At 45.5% G+C, this 25,536-nt stretch overlaps 1 pseudogene; it reads right to left on the bottom strand.

Moving 5' to 3' along the window:
• Positions 1–5,020: 5,020 nt before the first annotated feature.
• Positions 5,021–25,536, bottom strand: part of LOC127207966 (aspartyl aminopeptidase-like) — a 28,505-nt pseudogene continuing 7,989 nt past the window's right edge.

Raw genomic sequence — 25,536 nt, 5'->3', positions numbered from 1 at the left:
CTGTGTAGTCCTGCGTGTACTGGAATTTGCTGTGTAGACCAGGCTGGCTTTGAACTCAGAGATCCACCTGCCTCTGCCTCCCGACTGCTGGGATTAAAGGCGTGTGTGACCACACCCAGCCAACTGTGCGCAGATTCAGTGCTTTACCCAGTAGTCTCCAGTGAGGTTCCGGCACGAAGTAGACAAACCACTGTGCTTCACCACTTTTCCGTGTTTCTCAGCTTCATTTTCTCAACAAGCCAGAGACAAGACAATCAACTCTAAGGAAGGTTTTGTGTTTGTAACTGAAAAGTTATGGTCTGGAATCTAAATAGCACTAGGCAGGGGTTGGGCGGGCCTGGTGCTGTCTCTGTTCCCTTTCCATGCGAAGCAGAGATGCTGTCAGCCCACCGCAGTTGTCACTGATACTGTCCATCCCTTCATTATCACCAATTCTGCCTATCAGTTTCTGTGGCTCTCCATTGGTTTCATCTCTGGGGCATTGATTGTTTTCTAACTCCGCCTTATCAAATAGTATCATATTTCCTAAACAAGGCTGAGTTTTAACCCATGGACTTTCCACTGGGCACTTTGTTATGGTAGTGCATGTCTGTAGCATGCCAATCCCTAATTTCTTTTGGCTAGTTTTTATTTGTTTTAAGTTGAAGCAGGTAATAAAACCCATATTAGTAGCTTTTTCCTTGCTATGATAGAACACCACGATCAAAGGCAACTTAAGGAAGGAAAAAGTCCATTTGTTTCATGCTGGAGTTCATTAACATTAGGAAAGGCATGGTGTACTGGCTGCCCCAGGAAGCTGGCTGATCATGTTTCCATTCGCATGCAGGAAGGAGAGATAGATAGATAGATAGAGGGATATATAGAGAGATAGAAATAGATGGATAGATAGATAGATAGATAGATAGATAGATAGATAGATAGAGGGAATAAATAAGAAATTAAGAGAACCTATAAACCCACAAAGCCTATGCCCAGTGATGACATACTTCCTCCAGCAAAGCCCCATCCCCTGAAAGTGCCCCGTTCCCGACTCCCCACCAACAGTGCTACCAACTGCGAACCGTGTGTGTGTGTGTGTGTGTGTGTGTGTGTGTGTGTGTGTGTGTGTGTGAACATGTCTCATGCAGGCCACCATCCTGACCAATCAGTACAGCGAGAAAGGAGACGGCCAGCAGCCTTCGGCGGTCCCTTTCAGCCTGTTACTTCCATCCCTCTCTCGTAGATAATTTCTGTCCTGAGTTCTTTGTGCTTATCACTCCTCGGCTTCTCTTTGCAATTCAATTTTCGCCTTTAAAGTGTGTCTCGTGATTTATGCTTTCAATACCATTGTGTGAGTGTACTGAGAAATAATGTGGATACAGAGCTCACCTATTTGGAGGCAGAGTTCAAAGGCAATAAATTCACTTAGTTGTGCGACTGCCTAGTTTTAGACTATTTCCATCAAAAGACTCCTCGCTCTCATTTTCTGTCATTTAAAAGCACATCTGAAGGTTGGCGTGGTGACACGTACCTGTAATCTCAGCGTTTTGTAGGGCAGAGGCAGGGGGATCACAAGTTCAAGCCCAGCCTGTGCTGTATTGTCAGATACTGTCTCAAAAGCCCAAGGGCTGCTGGGACACAGTTCCGTGGCAGACGACTTGCTTGGCAAACACGAGCCTCTGGATCTCTAATGCTTCAAAAAAAGATGTATTGTCGTGGGTATGAATATCGGTATTAAGATTTATTTTTTATCTTGGGAGGCTATTATCTTAATTGTGGATTATCTTTGTGTGAATGTGTATGTGTGTGTGTGTGTGTGTGTGTGTGTGTACACATGTATATGCATGTGTGTGTTCACCTGCGCTGGAACATGTGGAGGCCAGGGGTTGATATATGCAGATGTGTGTTTCATTTACTTCTACACCTTATTTTTTGAGACGGAACTGGGAGCTTGCTGTTTCTGCTAGGCTGTCGTCCAGAGAACGCCTGGGATCCACCTATCTTTTCCCTGCCGAGCTGGGATTACAAGCAGGTGTCCAGCTTTTCACATGGGTGCTGGAGATCCAGCCCCAGCCCCTCATGCTATCACAGCAAGCATTTTGCCTGTGACGCCATCTCCCCAGTGCCCATCAAATGCCATTTTAAGCCTTTTCCCTATTTAAAAAACATAAAAAAACTGAATATATTTTAAAAATTCACAACATGTGCTGCATTCACCTCACAACTCTCCCTCCCATCCTCCTCCCATCCTCTTCCCATCCTCCTCCCATCCTCCTCCCACCCTCCTCCCACCCTCCTCCCACCCTCCTCCCACCCTCCTCCCATCCTCCTCCCACCCTCCTCCCACCCTCCTCCCACCCTCCTCCCATCCTCCTCCCACCCTCCTCCCACCCTCCTCCCACCCTCCTCCCACCCTCCTCCCACCCTCCTCCCACCCTCCTCCCACCCTCCTCCCATCCTCCTCCCATCCTCCTCCCATCCTCCCTCTAACCCTTCGCATGCCTCCCCATCACTCCTCTCATATTAATGACCTCTTTAAAAATATATATATATATTAATAAATGTGTAAGTACAATTTGCTGAGTCCATTTAGTGTTGCTCATGTGTATATGTTTTCAGAACTGACCACTTGGGACTGGATAGCTAACGAGGGAGCCGTCCATGGGAGGACACTTCTTCCTCTCTCAGTAACCAGTAGTCACCTGTAGCTCCTTTTACCCATTTTGGGCACTGTACTTTTTTGTTGTTGTTGTTGCTGTTGATTAATAAATAGTTCTTCATATAAGCTGGGCACAGTGGCACATACTTATAATCCCAGCACTTGGGGAGGCAGAGGCAAGCAGATCTCTGTGAATTCAAGGCCAGCCTGGTCTACAAAGTGAGTCCAGGACAGCCAAGGCTACACAGAGAAACCCTGTCTCAAACAAACAAACAAACAAACAAACAAACAAACCCAAAAAGCAAACAAATAAAGCAACCCCCAAACAACAGAACAATAACAACTAGTCTGGGCTAAGTCCCCTGTTAGATATTTGTGTTGTGATCTTTTTTTTTCAGTTTGTGGATGCTTGTTAATTCTGTTAACAGTGTATCTTGAGGGTTAAGAATTTAACTGGGATTAATTTATTTGTTATTTGTCTTTGCCAATTCTCAAAGACATCCTTTCGTTTTTCTCTGGGGGCTTTTCCTATAGTATGTTTTGTTTATGGTTTATGCTCTAGACAAAAGGGTAGATATGCTCTATCTCCAACTGGTTTATTTATTTATTTAGTTTTTAATTAATTAATTAATTAATTAATTTTCCAACTGGTTTTATACATGAAATGAGGTAGGGGTTAAGATTTTTCCCTATATGATTATAAGTTGTTCTAGGGCTGTCGTAAAGAAGACCTCCGTTCCCTTGTTGGGTTTGCTTGGCTAAAAGTTCACCTTAGATGAGAGTCCATTTTGGAATATGTATTTCTGCACTGTCTACCTATTCTGCCTGTTCTTGTACCCAAACCACACTGAACTTGACTGAGATTGTTGTGGAACAACTGGAAGCTAATAAATAGTTCACTTCTTTTCGGTATTTTCAGTTTTCCAAATCCCCTAGTGGGATTTGGGTTTACGAGTGACAGGATAATTGAACAGGAACCGAAGTCTTAATGGCACCAAGATTTTTCACAAGTGTGGAATGTCTTCGTACTTACGTAGGTCTTTAAATATTTTTTTTTCAGCCAAGAATTGCAGTACTCAGCAAGGTGGATTTGCAACTTTTAGTTTGATTTATTTCTCAGTAATAAAATTTTTCTATTGCCCATGATAATTTTAGAAGTTTTTATTCAATATGTTTTTGCTAATAAGTAAAGACAAGAATTGATTTTTGGACAATGACATTTTACCCTGCAAGACGCATGAATTTAATTCTGGTATATTTTTGGAGATTCTGTGAAATATTATGTGTTCACAGCTATAATACTGGTGAGTGGTCACAGCTTTACTTAAACATTTTTTTAAAATTGATTAAATGGGACTCTCACATCACGCACTCCGATCTTGCTCACCTTCCAGTCTTCCCATGTCCATCTCCTTCCTCGGTGACCTCCCTCCCTCCCCTAAACCAAATGCATTTTGTGTGGCCTGTGTATTCACTGGAGCATGGTCAAATTCCTGGTGGTCAGCCCCACGAGGAAGGAGGAGTCTTTCTCTGCCTGCATCCTTGACAGAAGCCATCAGCTGAGGAGAGCTGAGCGGTGCCTGGATAGGAGTGGGGCTAGCTCTCCTGCGGCTGTGCCACTGTCTGCACCAGAGTGCTGCTTTCTGTGGGTGACAGGGAAGGGCCAGCTCGCTCTCCTGGGGTGGGGCCAGCTTTCCCGTGCCCACAGACATTAACATGGCTTCAGGAGGCATCCCCCACCATGGGCATCCCCATGGGCCTTGGTGGTAACATGGGCCACAGACATCAACAAGACTCTTGGCTGTATCAGGGTCACAGGTGCACTCATGGTCCTCAGTGGCTACATGGGCCATGAGCTGCAACATGGTCTCAGGTGGTTACACATGCCAACAGCTTTACTTCTTTAACTTCCAATATTTATGACTTAGTTTTCATGTCTTGTCTTATGGTCTTATGTGTTGGACCCTGCTCTTTTTTTGTTTTGCTTTTTATAACATGTTTAATTTTTTACATATACATTTATATTATTACACATATATAAAATAAACTACATACAGCAAGAAGAACCATGAAACAATCACGAGTTATATTAATGTTACATTCATAGTGTTTTGGCTATTTGTATTTGGCAACCTTGAAGAAAACATTTTTCTATCTCAGGTAAGTAATTTTATTCCTTCTCAAGTTTTTGATGGGGTTGAAGACCAAATAGTTTAGTTTCACAGTTAAGCTTAGTTAGTTGTTTAGGGTTTTTTTTTTAGGTTTGGATAGATGTTTTAAGTTAATAGAGATGAGATATGATAGATATTGATTTCCATTCAGAATTTGGACCCTGCTCTTAAGGTCAAAGTCTGCGTTACTGAATAGCCCCTGAACTCAGTGCTAAAATGACAGACTCCCTTCCTCAGCTGGGTTCCCTTCTCTCTGCCAGATTTGAGGAAACCCCGGGTCCTCTAAGAAGTGTCGGGCACTCTCTGATCCCACCTCTTCACTGTCGTAGAGTGTGACCATGTGCACATGTGGCTCCCTGGCCAGGGAGGTAGGAGACGTGTGGGAGTCAATCAAAGCCTGCAGAGCACAGAGGCAGCTGTGCAGATTGTCCAGCCCAGGAGCAAAGATGAACTCTTCATAGGCTCCACCCAGGACTACAAGGCTGGGTGTCTGCCATGCAGAGCTCTCTCTCTGTGATGTTCTCGGGACTCAGGCCCAGATGGGTGCAGAGTAGGGACATGACATGAGGACTGAGCGGAGAGGCAGCGTTGAGAGGACCTGGTTCAGGAGTCCCTTTCTCCAGCTCTTCCTGAACAGCTGTGCCAAGAATAGGGACCAGGTGCCTCTCTGTGTTAGGCCCAAATTCTCGTTCATATTTCGCTGCAGTTGGATGGCCAGATGTGGGTAGGATGCGCAGGACAGGCTTCTCCACACGTACAAAGCCTCTGCTCCAGCCGACCTGAGGTAGGGCCCTTGATAATGACTCGTCCAGCCAAAGTCAGGTCCTAGCCAAACCTTGTGCTCCAGATCCCACCACCATAGGTCTCAGTGCTGACCTGGTGGAAGTCCACTTGGCGTCTGCGAGATCTGCGTTTCACCCAGAGGCAGGGACTGTCTGTGCAGACCCCAGTGAGGCTGAAACTACTGCCAGGAACACACTGTCCCCCGCCCCCCGCCCCCAGCAAAAGCAATGACGGGAGAAGGAGTTTCTGGTTAGAAAGTACTTGTTTTCTGGTAAGCTATCCCAGCCTTCAGTTTCCTTGAATCCACGGAAGCCAGCCTGGAGGAGGCGGCTGCGGCACTCGGCCATGCCCTGGAAGGGAGAGGGACTCTGGTTCACGAGCTTGTGGAGCTCCCTGTCTGTGGCCTGGATTGCCTCTTTCCGGGCCCTACATAGCCCCACATCTCTCCCATACAATGTATGCTGACCGGGGATTCCCCTTCTTCATCTCCTCCTATGTATTCTCCACTTCCCCACCCGTCCGACTCCATACCTTCTTTCTCTCTCTCAAGAATACAAGTAGGTCAATAAAAAAGACAAAATGAACAATATAACAAACAACAAGAAGAAACTAAGAAAGAACACTGGAAATGTGCATGCATGTGCACACACACTGCATGTGCCCTCACACACAAACACAAAACGCATAAAAACTCATTGTCATGAATTTTTAGGAGCTTTGAAGTTTTCACCGTGAGATAGTATACTATAGGGCACCTACGTGCCATCATTATATTAAAAAAAAGTCAGGCAGAAACATCTAACCAGAGACTCATCTCCAGGATATATCAGGAACTACTGGTCAACAAGAAAAACATTTTCTAAGTATGGACTACATTAAATCTCTCCCTCTCCCTTATTCTATTAATTTTGTGAGTGTTGTAGATTGTATTTATTTAGTTGATTTTTTCAAACATTTCTAATGTTCAGTCAATAAACTCTGTATCCCTGTTGCATCTTTGGACACTTGGTCAAATCTTGTTGAACTTGTATTCTATTACATTTAGTTTGATAATATTCTCATAGGATTTAAAAAAAGAGTCTCTCTAGTCTTTGCCAGCTTTGCTATTGCTATTTTTGCTTCATTAAGTGAGCCAAGAAATTGATTTCTTAACTTGATGTTCCAGGAGTTTGTTTAATAGTGCCATTATTTCGTCATAAAACATTTGACTAAGTTTATTAAGTCCCATGGGGTTTCAAGTTCTCTTTGAGGAAACATTTTTGTTAAAAATTAAAAGTGAACAAACACAGGTTAATTTAGATTATAAATTTATGTTTTGCTTGTATGGGTGAGTTATCTTTCCAAGGACCTTGTGCATTTTCCTTACTTGTCAACTTCATGACTTAAAAATTGTTCAGAATTGTTTCATTTAAAAAAATAGGCATAAAGAAATTTAAAAAAATAGGCATAGAGTCTGGTGTGTTGACCCTTCCTAATATTAACAGTATGTGTTTTCTCTCCTTATCCATAGTCATGGCATCTCCATTTTAATTTTTAATCTTTTCAAAGAAACAACTTGGACTAATTTTCCCATCATTGCTTGCCCCTCCCATCAGTCCCCATTTACTCCTTTTTTTTTTCTCATCTCTAAGTGGAGGTTTAGACAACTGGTTTAGTGTCCTTTTTTTCCTTTGAGTTTAGGTATTTGAAGTGTTACCCTCCTCCTCAGCGTGCTAGCTGGGTCTTTCAGATTTTAATGTGTTGCTTTCGTTATCGCTTAGTTTGAGATATTTCCCACTCTCCCTTGTAATTTCTTCATTGATCTGTGGTTTATTTAAAAGTGTTTGTTTAATTTTCTGAATCTTGGTGTGTTCCTTTTAAATTTAATTCCCTGCGACCAGAGACTATAACTTGAATGATTTTTAATCGTTAAAAACTTGCTGAGCTGTGCTCTTTTGTGAGGCATGTGGCTTGCTTGGTGAGGAGTTTCTGTGTCCCCTAAAAGGGATGTGAACTGTATTGCGAGGTAGACTGATATGCAAATGTCAACGAGGCCGTCTTAGAGAACGGTATTAAGATCTTCTGTGTTCCCATAGCTAAGATGAACTTGTGAAGAGCAGCGCTCCATTTGGGGGGCTGCTGACCAGAGAGGAGATTTGTCTGTAAGGATCTAGATTTGGTAGAGCATTCAACAGAGGCATCCCGCATGCTACAATCATTTCTACCTAAACCATCAGGTTAACAGAAGAATCCTGGCCTAAGACCTGGACTTGTCTAGTTCATCTTGTTCTTGTTGGCCTACTGTGTGCTGTTCTGATTCTGGGAGTACAAGAAGACAGGCTAAACTTTCACCAGAGAGGAAGCTATCATTGCCCTGACTTGAACTGAATACTCTGGGACACAGGGTCTATTTGGTGCCTCAGACTAAGAATCTCATGGACTTACAACTACGTATGCCCTGTGAGCAGTGCACCTAGAACTGAGCATATTCAACAGACAGCACACACAGTCTTGAGCATGCTCAGTGAGTCACTCACTTGAGGAATTCACATGCTCAGAGGGCGGTTCAACTGAGTGTTAATCTCAGTGTGAGAAGCTCATTTGGAGACTTAATAAACTCGCTTAGGGATTAGGTATGTTCAGCGTACCTGGGCACTGGGCATGCTCAGAGGTTAGCTCACTTGGAGATTCTCAGCAGCGGGCAATTTCCCTGGGGACAGAGCATGCCCAGTGGCTTGCTCATTTAGATCTTGAGCATACACAGGGAGTAGCTCACTTAGGTGAGCTGGGGGTACTTTTTTCACTGCTTAGCTCTAATCCTTGATGCACTGGTCCTAGAGAACCCAGGAATTAACTGCAAAACGCAGAGGTTAGAACTGTCAGAGCTTTGCAACCCTTCATTGAACAGGTGAAGGACTGGCAGCAGCCCAGGAAGTTAAGAATTGGTCAGCCAGTGTCCATGCAGAGGTAAGCCACTCTGCATGGTCTTCTGCAGTGCCTCACTTTTTCTCTAGTACTGCAGACAATCCGAGACAGCTGATTTCTTTTATAGTGATCAAACAGAGAGTACAGAGATGAGGAGACCTCCTTAGGATGCCCGTTAGGAGAGCAGTCAGGGGAGGGACGACACTGTTGCCCATCATGCTGTTTCTGGGTGGACCTTGTTTTCTCCAAGGACTGGGTTACTGGGGACCTGAGGTCAGAGTGTGCAGTAGGAGCCCAGGGGATTATTTATGCTGTAATTGCCCTGAGCAATTGGCACGGCAAGGAGGAGAGGAAAGCCCTTCAGGGGGAACGGTAATTATTTGTGTACAAAAATCACAGTGCTCATCGCAAAAATGTTTGCGTACACTTGTGTGTTGGTGAACGGGTGTGCGACATGCGCATTTTAGAGCAGTTTATCAGGCCTGTCTCTTAATCTGTCGGAAAATAGTGTCACCATAAGAGTCTTCTGGTTTATTTCTTTCTGTTTAAGCAAAAAAGTAAATTATCTGGTCCATTAATATCTGGGCTCTCTAATCCATTATTAGAGGAGAAAAGTATAACCTCTGCGTTAAGACGAATGTTTGCTTTTAGGATGATTAATAATGCCAGGCCCCTGGCAGAATGCTCTCGTTGCTGGCAGCATCTGTCGGGGGTGCGGGCGGGGGATAGAACAGAAACTGACTGGGAACATCATGGGCTGTGGCTCAGTGTTCACTCAAATGACTCTTCTGTCTCCTCTCCTCTTCCAGAGCCTTCACTCATTCCCTAGTGTCTTTGTCATATAGGACAAAATTCTAGCTTTCAGCCAACCAACTGATGATGCCTGCCTCCTGGAGCACCTATGACGTGCCTAGCTCTGCCCTGTGGCAGAAGCAAGAGAAGGCCTTTCTGCTTTTGGATAATTTTATGTGTGTGTGTGTGTGTGTGCGCGCGCACACACATGCGCGCGCACACACACACACACCGGGGTACATGAGGACAGCTCATGGAGAGGTACCAGCTGTGAGGCAGAGAGGATGGGGCAGTTGCAAGGATCATTGTAGGCAAGAGCAGGAGAGCCTGGCCCTGGGTGGCCACGGAATGCTTCCTGGAGGACGTGAGCCATGGGGAGTGAGAAGTGAGCGGAGGTCCCCAAGCATGCAGAGTGGCCCCCTGAGCACCGACCGCCTTTGAGCTAGGAGCTTTGTGGATATTATTGCCATTTCTGCTGGTGCCACAGTTCTTCAACGTCACAACCATTATTGTCTCTGTGAGTGAGATAAATGAGGCTGAAAAAAGTCAAGTCATCTACCTGGTTTCACAGTGGATGAGAGCCAGAGCCAGGGTGAGCACCCAGTATTGTGGGAAGTCTGAGACGCTGGGATCCTGAGCCCGGGATATTCACTGTTCTTATGTGTGTATATGTGTGTATGGGCCGGTGTGATAAGGGGCTACATGGGGCAGAAGCTGCCCTGTCTGGCAGTAATTAACATGTAAGGACGCAGGGGTGTCGAGTTTCAAGAGGGTCAGCTTTGGGGTGGTGGTGGGGGGACAGTCTCAGTCTTAGCAGGTGATATTGTGTCTCTCAGGTGTTGTTGGGACTTTCTCCTTATTGGTGGGGAATGCTGTTCTCTGGCCTTGTCTATCTAGGCTCACTCCTGGGCTCAGGCCCTATCACCTCACTGTTGATAACAGCAGCATCCCCCCAGGCTACAGCCTCCAGTGGCATCTCTCCACAGTGGCTGCCACTATGATCTTCATAAGGCATAGATGGCCCGAATACTCTTTCTCCTAGTGTGCTTGGAACCCCCTAGTTCCACAGATCATCAAGAATGCTGCATCCACTCTTCTCCTGGCCCCCTGGCCCCCTGGCCCCCCTTGATTTCTTTTCTGTATCTTCAGCCGGAAACCCCCTGTTTCTCTTTTGACCATCTATGGGCTTTCTCTGTCTGAGAACACATCTGCTAGGGAGAGAATCCGTCTGTGCAGTTCTCAAAGTGCTCCCTCGCGACCCTGGTTCGTCTCTTTAGGTGTACTAGAAAAAGCCATCTCTCCTTGTATCAGGGGACAGAATGGAGATAGGGATAGATTTAGCTCTCCGGAAATGGCCGCAGGCCTGCCTGCATCTCCAGCCATCTAGACACGGTGTCCCTAGCACCCATTTGGAGCTCTCCTTGAGGCTGGGCATCCAGAATGCCAAAAATAGGGAGGCAGGCCGTGTGCCCTCTCTTCACGGCATGCAGAGGCCACAGGTTTGACTTCCTACAAACCACAGCTGCTCTATTGGGGAAATCAGCTGGTGGAGGAATAATAACGTCTTTTCTGGGCTTTTCAGATGGCTTCGAGGAAGAGGGGGTGTGACCTGGAGGATCAGCTGGTATGGCTGAGCCCAGACGCCATCTCTGCACCCCATGATGCCAAAAATGGTGCGAGCACATGACAAGCAGCCTCGAAAGTGGCAGCTGGTCTGTTTCAGTCCCACATCTGGGTTTTCCGGTGTGAGCATGGCCTTCCTTCAGAGCTCACAGTGGTCCATCCCCCTTGGGCCTCTCCACTGCCAGATGCTACTTCAGCTGCTGAGGCCAGTTATTTTTGTGAGCCATTCTGGGGAGCCTCGCAGTGGCCTGAGAAGTAGGTCCTGGAGCCACTGCCCACAGCACGGAAGGAGGGGCTCCTGCTGACGGGCAGGCATTGTTTACCATGGACAGACAGCAGGCAGCATGTTTCCCTAATTTCCCAGAGAGCTCATTTTATGCTCTGCTAAGAGATCAATGAGCCGGTAAAAGAGCTGGGAGGCCCTCCTGCTCTGGCGGGATAGTTGGGGACCAGGCATCCAGATCTATGTTTCTGAACATTCCTCTCACAAGGGTCCCCAGAAGATAACTTTGCTTCTAGGGTGGATGACTAGCACGTCTCTGCAGCGATGATAGTGTCCATTATGTGGACACTGGGCATCAAACTCAGATCATCAGGCCGGGTGGCAACTGCCTCACAGTTTTCAAAACAATTTTTTTTCCTCTTTTATGGTATTGAGAACGGACTGGAGGTTATTCACGTGCTAGCGTTGCCCACCTTGGTTTTTGTTTCATTTTTGTTTTTTTGAGACAGGGTTTCTCTGTGTAGCCTTGGCTGTCCTGGACTTAGTTTGTACCACATTGTGTTTTGGGACAGGCTTATTACTGGCTTGGAACTTAGCAAGTGGAACAGATTGCCTGGCTAGCAAGCCACTGGGTTCCTCCTGTTTCCAATCTTCCCAGGGCTAGGATTACAAGCATATGCCGCGATTCTCAGCTGTTTAAAAGTGTGTGTTCTGGGGAATCAAACTCAGGTCCTTGTGCTTGCAAGGCAAGTACTTTGTTGGTCAAATCCCTAGCTCCGTGTGTGTGTGTGTGTGTGTGTGTGTGTATTTATGTTCTATATCTGAAAATTCCCACAGCCAAAGCTCTTGTGAGTCTTTATATATGTATTTTTTTTCTGAAAACTCATGCCTGTTATTGTTTATTTCATTGTGTACTTGGTATTTTGTGTCTCTAAGCTTCTTATTACCTTTGGGACTTCCCTCATGAGGATTCCTGAGGCCTTGTTTGTGATTTGGTTTGCTAGAGAGATTTCTGTGGCTTCTACAATAACTTGGAACACTTGCCAAAGTTTCAACCCAAGGTTTTCATGGACCTCACAATGTGCCTAATTCTCAAAATAGTTTAAGAAGCAGGCTGTGTCTACAGTAAACTTCGCTCATTCAGTCAGTGTCAGGGTCAAGACAAATCCTCTCTGTCTGAAGGGAGTCAGATGTATTTTGTGGTCACACTGAGCATGCATGGGTCCTCTCTCTAGTCCTCAGCATTACGTGAGGATTGCACATCTCACCCTTAGCCGTGGGACACTGGTCTGGGACTGAGTTTGACATTTTACCCCTATAACTCATGTGGTTTCAGAGAAGGACCTCACGGATTGGGGGATCTAACAGGAACCATCTGTGAGAAAGAAGTCTTAGCCTTCATCTTCCTTCCCAAAGGATTTCGCTTTGTTTTAGGACTTTGCACATCTTTCTTCTGTGCTAGATCAGGTAACGTAGTTGAGCAATGTTAAAACATGTTTTATACAACTCCTTAGCTGTTTCACCCTGAAAGGCCCCATAGGGGGAATCAAATCACATCAGATCCAGGCCCACGGTTGCAAACAAGCCACTGTGTCATTCTTTATAGCTTAATTTATTAAAACCATCGCCAACTCCTTCCCTGTCAGGGATGGATGGCAGCTTTGCAGTGCCAAGGCGTGCATGTGGGAACACTGTGCAGTGACTGGATCATGGTGCCATTTCTGCACAGGGCACAGGTGGAGATGGTCCATCCGTCTGTTCCAAGACCTGTTTACACCCAGGGCCTTCTTCTCAGCAGTTAATGCTAATTTTGAGGGTTGTAGCTCTACTTGCTTGGACCTCCAACTTCCTACTAAAACTAGAGGGAAATGCTGGGTAGGTGACAGGAACGTACCGCTCCAAAGGCTCTGACGTGGGACTCGTTTGATCACCTGTATCCTTGGGTAAGATACTGACTCTTGAGCTGCACCCGAGTCCCAAGATGCAACATCACTGAAGGGCTTGCAGGGCTTGATCCAAGGGTATGTAGGAGCTCAGTGAGTGCACATTTAGAGGGGTGAGGGTCTCCCCCAATTCTTCTCTCCCCTTATTTCTGGCCTTTTCTCCCACCTTCCCTTTCCACCTTCCCTCTCTTCTGTCTCATCTCCATTCCTTCCTTCCCTTTCTTCCCTTCTTTCTGTTTATGTAGCCCAGGCTAGCCTCAAACGCGTGATCCTTCTGCCTCAGCCCCCTGAGGATTGAGCTTGTAGCTGTACTGCCGTGCCTATCTGCCTTCCTGTTTGTTAAAACATCCATTTATTATTTAATATCTTAAAAATAATTCTTGTTTTTCTTTTATTTATGATGTAAGATAATTGAAATTCATCATAGAAAAACACAGAAAGCACAAGCCCATCTACCAGTATTTAATCTGTTATTTATATTTTCCTGTGGGTAGTTAAATATTTGTTGTAGGTAAAATAGGAAAAAAAATGTAATTCAGTGCTTTGTATTATAAAATTTGGATAATATTCTGTGACATAGTTTTAAAAAGATTAGTCTTTTAATAATTAATAATCTACTACATAATTTTTATTGCTCCAAGTATCTTTGGAAATATTTTTGAAAAGATTATTTTTAATGGCTCATAGATTCTTTGTGTGGAATATTAGGCATTAAACTGTATTATACATTTGGATTTTTTCCAGTTATTCCAGCTTTATAAATAAGACTTTGTTAAATATCTCTGTGGATATTATTTTTGCTGATTACATTTGATTTTTTCCCCTGTGTATGTATTTCTATAAATGGATTTGTTGGCTCATTTTTAGGTTTTTGATAATCAAAGAAATGTATTCTACAATAATGTGAAGTGTATGTGTATCTGTCATATAAAAGTTAGAAATATTGTGTTTTGAAAAACCATGCAATACAAATAACACAGCTTATGGGAAAATAGGTTTGTGGCAGATCACTCCAAATTTATGTTACATCATGACCATGGCACGAATAAAAAAATAACAATCCTAATAAAAATGCTATTTAAAAATTAATTACATTCACAATAAATCAAGTAACGATACCACTAAATATTGGGCTTTTCTATTTGCGGGCTGCATACTAGGAAGGTACAAGGAAATGCTCATGATGAGAAACGTCCTTCAGGAAGATGGTGCAGAAAAAAGAGGGGAAGTGCTCCAGGGTGGTGTGCAGTCCGCAACAGGAGCTTTTGAGGCAGAACAAGAAGCTGAGCCACAGAGAGCACATCATGCTGAGGAGGCAGTCAGTGGTGAGCTTCAAATCCAGCAGTTGCTACCTGGTGGCTTAAAGTGAAACTTCCTAAAATTTTTTTTCTCCTCATGACCCTTTTTTTTTCTATAGAAATTAATTTTTATAATTACATGTATTTTTATTTATTTAGTGTACATGGTGGTGTGCATGCGGAGGTCCGAGGACAGCTCTCAGGAGTTGGATCTCTCCTTCTACCCTGTGTGTCCTGGGGCTTGAATTCAAGTTGTCATCCCTGGCAGAAAGTGTCTTTGCCTGCTGATACATCTCGCTGGACTCTGCTAGACACATTTTTATGTGACCCTGGGTATCTAGGTACAAACCCAAACATTTACTAGAGTAATAAATCACGAAGAAGTATATTTTTAAAATACTTCTTTGGTATACGTACAATTTTTCCTCTTATAAAAGATAAAAGAAAATGGACAAACTAATCAGTTTGTTTGTTTAACATAGTACAATCCTAAAATATATTAATTTGATATTTACATGTTAAGGAATAGCAGTAGGGAAATACTTTAAAAGCCGTTTTCCCCTTTGTAATTAGACTATCATGTGTTTTTAAGGGCAAAAGGGGGGATGTACAGTGAAAATACTAATTCATAACTCATGGCAGACTCAAATCCAAGGCAAGGTGTTTCAGGAGGTATGCTGGGGTTGCAAAGCATGGCCCAGTGCGTGTTGGGTGTTTGGAACCAAGCCTGTGGTGAAGCTGCACATACAATGGTGCAAGTATTGCGGTTGTTTTTGACTTGATTTTTTGCTTATTGTGTGTTCAGAATTTTTTAAAAAATTTTACTGTTGACAGGTTTTTAATGCTCACCCCCATTCATTTTTGAATCCCCCTATGAGGTCCTGACTCACAATTTACAGCATTTTGGATTGCTTAGAACACAGACTCCAGGAAAAATGACAGTGGTCCTCTGGGCTCTGTGATGTCTTTCTTTCCTCTGCCCATTGTATATGACCTTGTTTTCATTACAGAGACAAGTGCTGTAGACAAACAGGAATGCATGTAAAATTGGTGTCAAGAGAGATCGTTCCTTTAGATTTCCATTGTTGTGTACAACAGAGGAGGAGTCTACGCAACACAGAGCTCTTAGGCCTTGTTAAATCTTGCCAATTAAGGGCTGGGAAGATGGCTTCTTAAATAAGGTCATTATCTTATAAATATCAGTACCTGAATCTATCCCCAGGTCCCACATGAGAACGCCAGGCATGGTGACATGTGACTGTAACCACAGCTCTGTAAAGGCGGTGACAGGCAGGACCCTGAGGGCCAACAGCCAGCCAGCCTCGGCTAATTGGTGCACTCCAGGCTGATGAGGAGGCAGACAGTTTTCTTAAAGATGACGTCCAAGATTGTCAATTACCTGTAACTCACACACACACACACACACACACACACACACACACACACACACACACAGCAATTCAATGGATTAATGCTGTATTGAATATTTCAAGATGGCTGGAAATTATCTTGAATATTTCACAACAATGAAACAGCAATGATGGGTGTGCTAAAATTTGACTGTGTGTCAATTAGGAACAATGAAAAAAAAAACAAAACCCAAAAGATTCCTGTCTTGCTTTACTTTATATTGCTGTGATAAAACACCATAATCACAAGCAATGTGAGTGGGGAGGGGAGGTTTTTTGACGTACAATACATGTGCTGCAGTTCACTGTGAAGGGAAATTGGGGCAAGAACCTGGAGGCAAAGACCTGAAGTGGAGGCCATGGACGGCTGCTGCTTATTGGCTTGCTCAGCATGGCTTCTTACACCGCCAGGGACCGTCTACCTAGGGCTGGCACCATTCCAGCGGTCTGGGCCCTCTCACATCAGTCATCAATCAGGGAAATGTCCTACAGGTCTACCTATGGGCCAGTCTAATGGAAGTATTTTCTTAATTGGAATTCTCTCTTCTCAAGTGACCTTGGCTTCTGTTAAGCTGACAAAAACAAACAAAAACAAAGGCCTGGCCTGTCTATACTGCCCTCAGCCTTCACTTGAACCTGACAATCCAGGCAGCCATTTTGGCTGTCTAGTTTGGCATACTGAGGGCTGTTTCCCCCGCACTCCCACCATGTTTCCAGAAGGCCAAAAGGACACCTGCCTCCTTGTTGGGCATCCACAGGTAATGGTGGCCAGAGTGACCCAGTGAAAACGGGATTGCTGGCTGTTCTTTGGAGCTGCTGGATCCAACATGCTTTCCCATATGCTTGGACCTTCTTGCGATTCTTCCATCTGTTTCTGGGAAGTGTGAAGGAATGTAATCATGTTTTCTGGGGTTATTAAGCTGACAGCTGTTGTCATTAATAGAGGACATTCTTTACTGCAGTGAGCGAACGCTAGTCATAACTCCAGCCTGTCGCGTGTGCTCTCAGTAATGACTAGTGCATTTGTCTCAAGACCGGAGTTATGAACACCAGGGGTTCTAACGCCAGCTTTGAACATGATTCATCTTCAGAGCATAGACGGCTTCACTTCTTTTTCTTTTTTGTACTGCAGGCGGCTTTTGAAGAAAAAAAAAAAAGTATAATTGGCAAAAACAAAAATCCAATCTCCCAGCCATTGGTTTTCTTTTAAAATGAAGGAGTCTCGGTGCTAAAGAGCCAAGATTACATTTTACTGCGCGTTTCAAATTATGGTTCATTTTCGGCTAGAATGTTAGAGGCAGAGAGAAACCAGCGTTTACAGTTTGAATTGAAGATTCCTCCCCCTACTGTCGCAGTTGGAATGTAGGAGGCAGGACTGAGTACCACAAGCAAACAAGGAAGAGAGCAGGAGGCTGCTCCACCCAACCCTGGCCTTCTTTTGCCCCAAGGGCAGAGTGGGTCTCACTGCCTTAAGGTCTGGTCTTTAGGGTTCATATATGCTAACAATGGGGCACGTGGAGTTCTTGTTTGACAGAGTCAGTTTGGGATGCACAGAGGAGGGAAAGACAGTCAAGTGTCTGATGTCATCACTCTGCTAGCTCGCTCCTAGGAGTCTTCCCTGACGTCCGATTCTTTTTTTTTTAATTTTAATTTTATTAATTTATTCAGATTACAACTCAGTTATTATCCCATTACTTGTATCCTCTTATTCCTCCCTCCCACTTTCACCCTATTCCCCTCCCCTAGGTCTATGACCGAGGGGGACCTCCTCCCCCACTAGATGGTCATAGGCTATCAAGTCTCATCTTGGTAGCCTGCTTATTCTTTCATTGAGTGCCATCAGGCCTCCCCACCAAGGGGAGGTGGTCAAACATGGGGTACCAGAGTTCATGTCAGAGTCAGTCCCCGCTCTCCACACAACTGTGGAGAATGTCCTGTCCATTGGCTAGATCTACCCAAGGGACATCGGTTTCCTAAGCTGAGATCTGACACTGCTGGGCAGGCAAACTTCTGCCAGGACCCATTCTGAGAAGCTGAGGTGCACATGGCCAGTAAGGGCCAAGAAGGACCACCTGGCAATTGCGGTGGCAGGTGACAGTGGACTCGGGCCCCTGAAGCTCTTTATGAATCTGAGGCTGTCTTCTACACCTGAGGCTGAGGTGAACACTTTGAAGTTTGTTCTGGGTCTTGGATTAGGGAAATCTGAACTTGACCCGAGGTCTGACAGCTCGGGGGGTTAGGACCAATGTTAGTCTTAAGGCTTTTGTTCGAAGCCCTCTCTGTTTAAGGGTGTGAAAAGTCAAAACCCAGAGTTGGAGATATGGCTTATTTGCATATGGTATGTTATGACTTTCCCAGTTTGGTGGGCTGCAGCTCTGTCTCTAAGTGGTTTGCTCGTTTGTGTGTGTGTGTGTGTGTGTGTGTGTGTGTGTGTGTGTGTGTTTATGTCTGTGTGTGATTTCCTATTGGCCTTGCACACTGACCTATGAACCAATTAGAATGTAAAACCATGGCAAGTGGTAACTAGGTGAGCCTGTGCTGCTTGCTTGGGAACTGTCAGCTCTGCCACAAGCTTCAGTCACCCCACACGATGTCTCCCACCACGTCTCTGTATTGTGAGGGAGAAAAAGAAAAAAACCCTTTTGATGTGGTTGTGTTCATTCCCACCGGATAACGAGAGAAGAGACTGCCTGGCTGGGATGACTGCTTTGGGGGGCAGATTTCCTGCATGGACTTTATCCCATGAAATTCCCCATCTTTCCTGTTCTTGGGATGATTGACCCACAGTGGTGGCTTCACATCATTTGTCCTCTCATGTTTCTAGTGAGCACTGTAGAGCACTTACCTAGCACACACGAGGACCCAGGTTTGATCCCAAGAACTCCAAACCAAACTAATGATCGAAGCAACAAGCAACAACAGAAGCATTAAAAAGAAGGAAGAGCGCGGCCAGAGTTTTCCTGGGGAAATCACTCCCACTGGGGGATCTGGGAGCTGCTGACCTTGTCCTAAGACACCTCACATTAAAGAAAACATTTTCCCAACCAGAGCCATACATCCCTCTTTTAAAATAAAAATACTTTCAAGAATTCTTTCCTCCCGAGGACTTTCTATGCTAGCGCTAATAAAATCTGTACCCCCAGGAGTGCTGAGAGTAAGCTCCTTCCTCTGACAGCTCTCAGATAGCCAGAAAAGCAAAACACATGGGCAAACTATAGAACAACAGACTAAGAAATCAATACAATTCAAGTTAAAAGCATTACTTTAATAGGGTGTTGTTTTAGCAAGGTTACTTTATGGCTTTCCTCTTTAGCGTGGGGCTGACTGTGGAGTGTGGTTTCTAGTGAGCCTTAGGGCTGGTCAGCTGGCCATTTCCTCTCTCTTTTGCTGTAGCCACTGTGGAAGGCTGTTGATGGACAGAAGACACATGGTGGTATTCTTTTGTCCTGAGCTCACCATAATTAAGAAAAATAACTGAATTGAATGTGGGCCCTTAACTAACTCTTTCCCTTAAACACACAGACACACGGGCACAGACAGACAGACACACACACACACACACACACACACACACACACACACACACACACACACAGAGGAATGCATGCCTAAAGACCACTGAGATAAGCCAGGCAGTGCTGGCACACATCTTTAATCCCAGCACTTGGGAGGCAGAGGCAGGTGGATCGCTGTGAGTTCGAGGCCAGCCTGGTCTACAAAGCGAGTCCAGGACAACCAAGGCTACACAGAGAAACCCTGTCTCGAAAAAACAAAACAAAAAACAAAAACAACCCCCCCACCACCACCACCAACAAAAATCCTCCTCTTTCTTGGTCCTGGGATGCTGAAGAGTCCCCCAGAAGCAGGGTCTACAAAGTGAATGAGGATTTGGAGGACACCCCCAGTCCCATTATCTACCACCTAGATATTCTGGTGTATGCTGACCCCCCCCAGTTCCAAACCTACGGGACATCCCTGTCTTCCAATGCCTAACATTGACCTGGAAGTTGTTTTTGACTAAACAGAGTTGGGCAGCTAATGAAAGGGGTCTGTCTCCTTGGAAAGCATCCTTCTCACATATCTGGTTTGAGGTTGCAGTCCCATTTGGTTTGACTCAGATTGCTAGGAGATTTTTTTTCCTTGTAAGTTCAGCTGAAGCCAGTGGTGTCCACCTCCCATACCTGGGCCTACGGACTGGAAGTCCACTTCCTCTGAAGTGTCTCCTTGCAGGAGGTCATTGTCTTTCTCATCCTGGAAGTGGTCCCTGAGCACCCATTAGGTGCCAGACGCCTTCTGGAACGCAAGGGAAGCAAGCAGTTGAGTGAAGCCAACAGAGACCCTACTCTCTGCAAACTGATACTGAAGGGCCATGAGGCAGCTTTAGGAGGGAATGGCATCTTCTGCGTCCTGGTAAATATTTACATTCCATGGTGTTTGGATCTGTCACAGCTTGTTGAAGGCACACTTAAGACTTGTGTGTTCCCCTTAGTACTGGCCTTATTTCCGAGCAGAAAGGGAATTGGGTGTAAACACTGAAGTGGTGGCTAACACACGCATGTGGAGTGTTCATCAGAGCAATGCACTGATGTCTGCAACTGTTTTGAATGCATCAAGGAAGGACATGGCTTGGAGCACTGATGCACTGTTAGGAGATAAAAGCAGAGATTTCAAAATATTACTGGATCTGTGAGAATTTTTTTGCTCAACTGTTTTTTTTTCAATGTCCTTTGCTTTTGAATAGTTTCATAACTTGTCAGGAAAATGACATAGAAATGAAATAGACATGAAGACATAGAAGCTTGACTTGGTTTCTACCCTACCTGGTTTATATTCTAATGGAAGGAGTATGCTAAAGGGTGATATGTAATTCGAAGAAAAATAAAATAGTGGGTGGGTGGAGCCTGTTGGGAATGGGGCTGAGTGCTTGTCAAGGAAAGCCTGACACAGCATAGGAGTGAGATCTCAGCAGGCAGAGACGAGCCTCTGCAGAGGGACTCTGGCCGCACATATGGTTGGTCAGAAGATAAGGGGCCTGCTGAGCTATGAGGGGGCCGTGAGGGGCCTGGGGGGCACATTTGGGGTTTGTAGCACATTTAGAACCTTGACTCCGATGGTGAGGGGGATGGGAGCCACGAAGGGCTTTTGTGCAGAGTGAGATACTAGACCTCAGTCTTTTTTTTAGACCTCAGTCTTAGAAGGCAGAGTGTGGGTGGCCACTGCAGAGGACCGAGGCAGAGAGCAAGGAGTTTTTAGATGTAGTTGGATTCCTGATGCCTTTTTATGGATTTTCTTGCAGCCATGAGGAAGGAGAGACAGAGAGAAATCCAAGTGACCTGGCGACCTAAGCTTTCAGGTCTGAGAGGATGATTCCCTGGGCAGCAAGAGCAGTCAGAAGAGAAGGGAAGAGTGAGCAGGAGAAGAGACACAGCCAGTGGGCACTGGGACCCAGAAAGAGCAGGAACTGGGTAGAGATCAAAGTGGCCTCTAGTTAAGGCCGGAGTCCCAGCTGGAGCCAGACACCAGAAGTCAAAGGACCAGCATGGATCAGCTTTGCTGGTAAACCTGGCTCCTGAGCTAGGTCGTAGAGGAGGCTGTGGTAAACCTATCAGCCAGCTCACCCTTAGCCTCCTGTGGACAGGGCGTACTCATGACCAATGCCAGGTGTACCTGCTGAGAGAGCATGCTGATGTGCTTGTTGGAAGGTGACCATTTCTGAATGCCTCCATGCAAGGCATGGCTAGGGACTGCGTCTGGGAGTGGGGCTGCAGACACACACAGAGCCAGCCAGCTGGGAAACTGTTCTGGTCTCAAGCAGGAAAAAGGTTCTGTATAAACATGGGCTCAGCCCTGCCCTCTGCTCACTTGCAGTGTGTGGCTCACTGTCCGTTCTGCATCTTCTCTCTGATCTCTTTTCCACTGGACTCTGATCAGTTACTGTGTCAACCTGTGAGAGGTGAGAAAGGCACCCCACTCCCCATGTAAAACCTCCTTACCCCCAGATAGCCTCTGATCCACTTTCTGGGACTGGGGCAGAAGAACCAGAGCCACTGGACTTCCAAGGCCTGAATGAGTACTGCCCTGTGCCTGAGTAAGACAGGCAACTACCAGCTGACGAGGCTCAAGATCAGCTGCCCATTGGCTCTGGTGGTCTGAAAGGCAGTAGGATTAGGCACCATTGAACCAGAAGTAGAAAGAATGCACTTGGCTGGGTGAAGAGCTTGGTCAGGATGAAGCCAGGGATCCTGGAGAGGCCCAGGGAATTTCTAACTCTCTTCTTTGAGATAGGCTGGACTTTCCAGCTCAGATCAGACCCAGGATGTTCTTGAACACACACACACACACACACACACACACACACACACACCCCACACAATGCTCTACAACCACCACCACTATCGACAACAACAACAGTAGGGTGTTATATTGATTGTTAACGTTTTGTCATAACTAAAATATAATAATATCATTAATTAAGCAAGAAGGGGGAAATCACTTCTGTAAACACAGGTTCTAGGAGACAGAGGGAGAAATTACACTGTAACACGTGAAGATGCTAATTCGTTGCACACATGCTATAAATATCCTGGGATGGTGACAACCCTGAGTGTCGGATTGCTTTTCTCTACTTAATGGACTCAGTCTTCTCTGCCTTCTTGTTGAGTGAAGACTTTAAATGAGGGCTAGAAACATGACCAGAAAGGAAGCTTTTTTCCTTCTCCTGTTATTTCAAGACGGACAATAAAAACATGATTTTGTAAAGGGAAAAAGAGCGATCTACAATTATCTGCATTTAGGAGATACACAGCGGAGGCGTCTTTGTCCCTTAGTGCTTCTGGAAATAGCAGTTGAAGAAAAATCAAATCTTTAGCTGGCTGGGATGGGAGGCGATTGGATGGGTGGTTCTGAACCATTCCCAAATCATGCTGTAAGTGGCTGACGTTCTGGGTCACTGCACATGGCGTGGGGCCCCGGTGAGGTTGCACCAGCCCTCAGTGTTTCTCTCCTCTCCTGAGGAGATGGAGTGCTGAAATATATCTGCGATTGAAAATACTTAAGTGTGAGGCCTCCAGTGCTTTCCCCTTTCAAGGTGACAGTAATTGAAGGATGGTGCCGTGCGAATCTGACATTTATAATCCGGCTAAGGAAAAGGTCAGCTTCCTTTCGGAGCTGCACCAGACCCAGCGGGGAAAAGAGTCCTGAGATGTCACAGCATGTTTCTTAGGTTTCCAGTGGTGCTTTGATTTAATAACAGCTCCAGTTTGCAATATATAATTATAACCTCCCCAGCTCTCCAAGGTACAAAGTGACAAGACTCTGAAGAAATAAAGCCATCACTCCCTCTACAGAAGGGCTTGCATGGAGGCCCCCCCTAGAGCCTGGGGCAAATGGCCTGAGTAAGAAGTAAACCACTGTCCTCCTCGGATGACCATTGGTGCTGTGGGGCATTCAAGGGTGCTCAATGAAAGGGTCAGAACACTACAAGCTGGCCTTCGTTGGAGAGCCAAAGGGAAGGCACAGGTCGTGTCTTGAGAGTTTTTGATTAGCTGGGTGAAGGGGGGAGGGGGCCAGAAAGACGATGAAACTGGGGATAAATCACGCCCCACTCCCCGAAACATCTGCTTTCCTTTCAGGGAATTTGAAAATGGAGGGAGTGTTTCTTTAATGCAAGCCCCACGTCACAAGGGAAGCCACTCTGTACACCATGTGGCTAACACAGCTTGGCTTGGCCTTGGGAGCAGCCACCGCCAAGGGAAGTGGAGGTGAGCACAGAGAGTGCTTTGTAGGAGTGCCGGGAGGCAGGAAGCTGTTGAAACACGGAATCCGAGGTGCTCTCGGGGATGAAAGACATGCTGTTTGTTCAGGTTTTTGTTTTTAAGACTGATGCGTTTTTTGTTTATGTGTATGAGTGTTTTACCTTCGTGTGTGCACGCAGTGACCATGAAGGCCAGCGGACAGATCCGTGTGCGCGCAGTGACCATGAAGGCCAGCGGACAGATCCTCTGGGTCTGGGTGTTACCAATTCCCAGCACCTACATTGCCTGCTCATGCTAGGTTCTTTTGGGTCAAAGAACAGATGATAGAGTTGGTCTGGTCGTTGGGTCTCACCCTGAGAAACATGTCCTGGGCCCAGGGTAATAGGTACAGCTCCAGAGCCTGGTCATCCTTGGTGCTTGGCAGGGAGGGCCTGATGATGTAGTTGCTCTTATGGGAAACCAGATGCAAATATATAGCCCACAGGGTGGAAGGAAGCCATCTGCTCTCATAGCATGTACACTTGTGGTGCTGCTGCAAGCTTCTGAGATGTCTGGGGTCACAGTTCAGCTTTGTGCAATCTGTGAGCAGGTCAAGGCTTAATTCTAAGGTTAGGGTCAAAGTTCACTGTCTGACCAGAAACGAGGCTCCAGGTAGGCAGGGCACCAAAGGCCAAAGCACGGCAGCTTGATAAGTGGTCAGTCTGTGAACTTGAGGGATTGTCTGCCTCAGAATTTACCATAGGTAGGAAAACATCCTCACGTGTGTCCTTTGCAACAGGCTGAGCCACAGGCGGGCTTTCGTCACAGGGTGAGGTTTGTGTTAGTTAAAGGTAGTCTTTCACAATTTACACTTCCAAAGAGGAGAAGTGTTGATCAGCTTGGCTGGAGTCAGGTGCTCACACCTGTACCCCATCAATCATTTGTGGCCTAGTGGGTGTGTGTGTGTGGGTCCTCTGCAAGCCAAAGGGGATAGTTGCTTTCTTGTCATTATGATGAAATAATTGACAGAAGGAAGTGAAAGGAGAAAGTTTTCTTCATCTTATTAGGCTCATGGTTCCAGAAGAGTGGGCTGTTGTGAAGGGAAGGGAGGAGTGGCAGAGCAGCTAGTTCCGCAGTGGTGCAGCAGGTACTCACATTGCCCAACAGGAACCAGAGACATGACTGGAAGTGGAGGTGGGATGGAACCCTCAAAGGTTGCTGGCTACACCCCCATAATAAAGCTTTCACAAACTAACTCCTTAATAGCACCATCAGCTGGGGTGTAAATACACACACACACACACACACACACACACACATACACACACACACACACACACACACGAGAGAGAGAGAAAGAAAGAAAGAGAGAGAGAGAGAGAGAGAGAGAGAGAGAGAGAGAGAACAAAACCTTTTAGAAAGAGCAAAGGAAAAGTAGAGAAATGAATTCTTCATAGAATAGCAAGTGTGAGCTGTACAGAATTCAAGAATACAAGGAGCCACATAGCCCAGGTTCCGGGGAAAACAATTTAAAGCTAGAATTACATGCCAAGCCTAAAATGCCCTAGAGGGCAAAGATATTTTCAGGTATTGAGGACTCAGAAATCATGTCTTTTGTAAGCTATCTGAAAAAAAAAATGACTGGAAACCAGAGTGAGGAATGGAAGATGACATTAGGATATGAAATGAAATGACATGCAAAATATGAGTAAAATTCAGAGTTAAAAATGAACAATACTTGATCATTAAAATAACAACTTGAATTAAAATTTTAGAGGTTGTAGGTATGGAAGAGGAGAGGTCAGGGAGGGGCTGAAAGAAGGCAAGGGGCATTCTGAATTCGGTTCTGCTCAGGGAGGAAGTCTGAGCATGACTGTATCTAGTCATTGCTAGATGATAGAAGGTTCTGGAAAGCTAGAAAACTATTAGCAGAGAGGATATTAGCCATTTGAGGAAAATGGGTGCAGATATTTGGCTGGTACAATAATCAGTAGGAAGTGGGTGTGATTGTGTCAAGGG

The sequence above is a fragment of the Acomys russatus genome, chromosome 25 (assembly GCF_903995435.1).
Source record: "Acomys russatus chromosome 25, mAcoRus1.1, whole genome shotgun sequence".
Classification (NCBI taxonomy): domain Eukaryota; kingdom Metazoa; phylum Chordata; class Mammalia; order Rodentia; family Muridae; genus Acomys; species Acomys russatus.
The sequence above is the reverse complement of the archived record's forward strand: the minus strand, read 5'-3'. Positions and strand labels throughout refer to the sequence as shown.